This window comes from Marmota marmota, unplaced genomic scaffold (genome assembly GCF_001458135.2).
Source record: "Marmota marmota marmota unplaced genomic scaffold, marMar, whole genome shotgun sequence".
Lineage (NCBI taxonomy): Eukaryota > Metazoa > Chordata > Mammalia > Rodentia > Sciuridae > Marmota > Marmota marmota.
In genome coordinates, this window is record NW_025999932.1 from 41,000,210 (window position 1) to 41,005,395 (window position 5,186).

The window sequence follows — 5,186 nt, forward strand, 5'->3', positions numbered from 1 at the left end:
GTTATGAACTTAGAACTGATATGACTCTTGAAAGTAGCTGCTGTGGAATCCTAGAATTTTAAAAAAAATTGCATCCCTGAGAAAAGCCCCACTTGATCATGGTATATACTCTTTTCAATGTGTGCTTGGATTCCATTTGCTAGTGTTTTGTTGAGAATTTTTACATCCATACCACCCCTTGGTTTGCGTGAGGACAGGGCCATTCAGGTGAGCTCAACTGGGTACAGTGCAGCATGCCTGGGGCTGGGTGTCTGCATAGGTGAATTAGTTTTTACTATATATTTTTATTTGTTCATAATGGTAGAACATATTTTGATATATCATACATACATGGAGTATAACTTCTCATTCTTCTGGTTGTACATGATGTAGAATTACATTGATCCTGTAATCATATATGCATATAGGAAAGTAACATCCAATTCATTCTACTGTCTTTCCTATTCCCATTCCCCCTTTCTTCCCTTCATTCGCCTTTGTCTAATCCAAAGTATTTGTATTCTTCCCCTCTCCAACCCCCCATTGTGAATTAGCATCCTCATAGCCTTTGGTTTTTGGGAATTGACTTATTTCACTTAGCATGATATTATTAGATCTTGCTTAGCAAAATTTTCTTTTAATCTTCAGTTGTGAAGACTCTTACTATCTGAGCAACAAGTTTAGAACACTAAATACTCTTACCAGTGACCCGCGCAAATAAACTGGGTTTAAAAGAACTGGCTGCAACATTAAGCTAAGAGGCAAAAAACCACACAACACAGAGAGTAGTTTTCTAATTGAGGGAGGGATGGTTCTGAGACCTTAAGGGTCAGCTTCCACGCTGGAAAGAGCTCTGGAGAAGAGAGCATGCACCTGGAATCTCTTTATTTTCATAAGGGGACTAGCAAAGGAGTTTCAATAAAATGTTCTTCACCAAATAAGGCAGGGGATAAGGTTTCAAGTGTGGAATCTTGCTTGGTGAGGTCTATTGACATCTTGGTGAGTTCACACCCATCTCAGGTGCTGTGTGGGATCTTAGGCAGAGCTTGAGAGGGAGGTCCACCTGCATCGTGGGATCTCTCCCTGCAATGCCAGCCTAGCCCCTCATATGGCTACAATGCACAATAGCTCAGGTAAATCTCCCTCTATGCCCATCTCAGGATTCCTTCTACAGAGACAGAGAGGCCTGGGATGTTGAGAATTCAGGCAGTACAGAGTTTGGGATCTGAAGCTAGGTAGGTTTGGCCATGGGTGTCAAGGCATGGCCACTTACAATGAAAGTGGATCATACCAAGGGGAAAGGAGGAAAAAACAACATAGAGACTTTAAATTAACACAGGGCCTGGGTTTAAAAACAAACAAACAAACAAACAAACAAAAAAAACAAAACCTAACTCAGTCTTTACATCTGGACAAACACTTAGAATTCATATTACTTTGCAACTCCTCCTCCCTGCCCTCCTCTCCACAATCCTGTCAGGCTGAATTTGTTGTGTGTTTGCCTTTTTTTAAAAAAAAGATAACTCAGCTTTCAAACATAATTTAGTTACAACATTTCTATAATTGCAGAGAAGCAGTAAGGTCTGTGCCAACAACCTGGGAACTAGTGGCTGGTGTTTAGTTCTTGTTCTGCAACTTAGGAGTTTTGAAAATTTGTCCAAGACTCAAATTACCAATACCTCAGTTTTCTCATCTCTTAAATAATGATGAATCCATATGCCCTCACAGAGTTGTTGTAGATTCGAGTAAGACATGAACCAGTTGTGTGACTCTAAGGAAAGTACTTAAGCTCCGTAGATTTCAGTTTGTTCATCTACAGAAGGAATAGGTTGCAATCAGACAGGACTCTAATTCATTTCTAGCTTGGAACCTGTTTATAGCTACATTAAGAATGGTTTGAAAAAATGTGAAGTACCACTCAAATAATTACACATTAGAAACATCATGAAAATAAAACAGATGAAAGGAGAACTCATTTTATATATTTACTATGCATTTTTGTAAATTCCTGCCATTTCTATGACTATTTTTGTTTGTGTGCCGACCAGCTGAAATCAAGGCAGCAAATAAGTGGCTTAGAAAGAGAATTTAGAATGAAAAGGACAGTGGCCCAGGAGGAAAATGAATCTGCAAAGAAGACTGAGGTGGAGCAGTCAGGAAAGGCAGGAGGAAAATTGGGATGAGATTACCATGGAAGCCAAGGGAAGAATGAGCTTCAAAGCAGTGTGCTGAGTTCAGTGCAGCTCAGGGACCAATAAGATGATGACCAAAAAGGGCACACTGAATTTAGCAACATGGAGGCTACTCATGACATGAGCAAGGACTACTCTGCAGGGGGAGGAGGGGATGAAATGGAGGTCTGGCAGTAGCCACATGTATGGGGACACTTATGTGAAGAGGTTTTGCTGTGAACAGGGTTAGAATTATATAAGTTAGAGTGAGAGTAACAGGAGACTTGATCTTTGGGAACCATGAGATTAATGTCTGAGAATTTGGGGGAAAGTGGCTTGAGGTCTGAAGAATGTGAAGACTGCATGAGACTGTCAAGACTAGGCTTAACAGATGGGGTAGAGAGGGAAGATGAGAGGGAAGGGGAGGGGGGATAGTAGGGGATAGGAAAGGTAGCAGAATACAACAGTCATTAATATGGTATTATGTAAAAATGTGGATGAGTAACCGATGTGATTCTGCAACTTGTATTTGGGGTAAAAAATGGGAGTTCATAACCCACTTGAATCAAATGTATGGAAGATGATATGTCATGAGCTTTGTAATGTTTTGAACAACCAATAAAAAAAATAAAAAATTAAAAAAAAAAAGACTAGGCTTAAAAGACTCCTCCCTTTTCATCTCAAAAGAATTTCCAAATATGCTCCTTGAAATGGAAGTTTTGGGGGTGAATAACATTTTTTTTTTTTGGAGCTATTAAGTGCTAGATGGAAGTGCATGGTCTGAGAAAGAGAAAAGGAGGCTAGATCAGTGGAACCTAAGGCTACTTTCTGTACAAATTGCAAGTATTCCAACATGAGGGCAACTGGTACCTCCCAGAAGTTGAACTTGAATTTCCCAAACAAAAGATGCTTTCATTCCTCTGGGCTTTCACAGCACTCTCTGTAAATCTCCATGTTGTCCTCTGGGCTACAACAGTCTCATCAATCCATGTAAGCTAGATCCACTACTAACCCCTAGGCTCCTCCAAGTCAAAGTCCCTGGTTCACAGCTGTGTTGCACAGTGTGTCTTCCACTATATGCAATCTGTGAAATGCTATTTAAGTTAAGGAGGAAGTGTCATCGGGTATATGCAGATTAACTTTACACATGACACTGAGTGACATATCTTGCAAGAACAAAGGTCTCCAGAAACAGCAACACAAAAACACTTGGGCCAGCCATGCTTGGAAGCAACATGCTGCCTATGAAAACTGCATGGCCACTCTGTTTTACAATTTTAAGAGAGCCCTGGGTAGCCTAGGAAAGCCTCCATGCTCCTAAACTTATTAGGTACAAAAGCCAGATAATTACCTAAAAGCATTTCCCAAAATGAACAAAATGGAAAAGTGACCTTTGAGTCTGTGACAGCCTATTCACGACATGTTTTAAACATGAGCAAAGCATTGTCAAGGCTTAGAGAAGCTCACAGGAGCCAACTTTTTTGCTCTCCCTTATGTACATATGCCATAAATTTAAAAAAAAAAAAAACTAGTTTACCAACAGCCAGAACCAGAACCCAATGGCTCATAATCACCCTGAGGAGTGATAAAATTCTGCTGCTGGTAGACTTACATAAACCAAGATGGAAAGAATTTTTTTTAACAATATTCCCATTGCTCAATAAACCTTAATGTTTTAAACCTGAAAGATAACTAGACTAAGAAGGAAAAGAAATCCATTTGGCAAGAAAAAGCAATTATTCAGAGTGTTGGTAGTTTAACTGAAATACATAGACTATCATATTTAGAGATTTTGAAACTATGCTTGCTAGTTAAAAATCACTGTTTGTAGCTCTTTACCAATTTTTTTTTAAATGCACTAAAATGGCTTTATCTAGTGATTCAGCTACTTAATGCTAAAAGTTGGAGCTTCTGTTCAATTTCTGATTTCTCTGTATTCAAAAGAGAAGATACAATAAATTTCAAAGTCTGAAACTTTTAAAAGATTCATCTGTTGTTCAATTGCAACTGAAACAAAAGTACTTCCCCAGATATAATAAGTCAGTCCAGTTGATAATCCTGACAATAATGAAAATGTAGAGGCTTTTTAAAGAAGAAAGTAACATTTCTAATTTGTTGAGGCAACGTATCCAAACGATTTATTGTTTTATTTAAAAAGAAAACCACAAAAACAATTTTTTTTTATTTGAGAAGTCCTCCTACCCAGTCCTAATCTCTGATAACCACTGGGATTGCAATAATTTGCTAAAGTAATAGTACAATTTCTCTTCTAAATAGCCTTTGCTTTGTTCCTCCAACATATGTATACATATATTTCAGTCTTTAGGCACACACTTGAATGTAGCCAAAGGACTAAGAGGACTGGCAGGGGACTTATGGTATTTTTGGGCAAGGTACAGATAATCAATAGGCTGGAAACATTTTCTAGGAAAAGAATGTACTAGACCTGCAGTTCTTATGGGAAAAAGGTGATCTTAAAAATTAATGAAACAAAGCAACACTGAAATATGAATTCTATGAAGAATAAGTTCCAAAGCATTTAGAGAGACTTACTGGTTTTGGAAAAATGACAATGCTAGTGTTAATAGATTATTTTACTTAGCAATCTCGTTAGAAATGTAACCGGGCACCTGCTTAGGGTTATACACAGCCTGTCTGGAGCTGTCTGGAATTCTGGACCTTCTTATATGTACTGGCTCAGCTTTTCAACAGTTTCAATGTCTGCTGATTGGCGAGAGTTCTGTCATGCTGTGTTGCTTACTACTCTTTTTCATTTTTTACATCTATTTGTTCTTTTTAGATATACATGACAGTACAGTGTATTTTGAATAATTATACATAGAGTATAACTTATTCTAATTAGGATCCCATTCTTGAGGTTGTACGTTGTATGGAGTTATACTAGTCGTGTATTCATATATGAACATAAGAAGGTTGTGTTCGTTTCATTCTACTGTCTCTCCTATTCACATTCCCCCTCCCTTCCCTTCATTCCCCATTATCTAATCCAATATTCTTCCTCTCCTTGCCATCCCT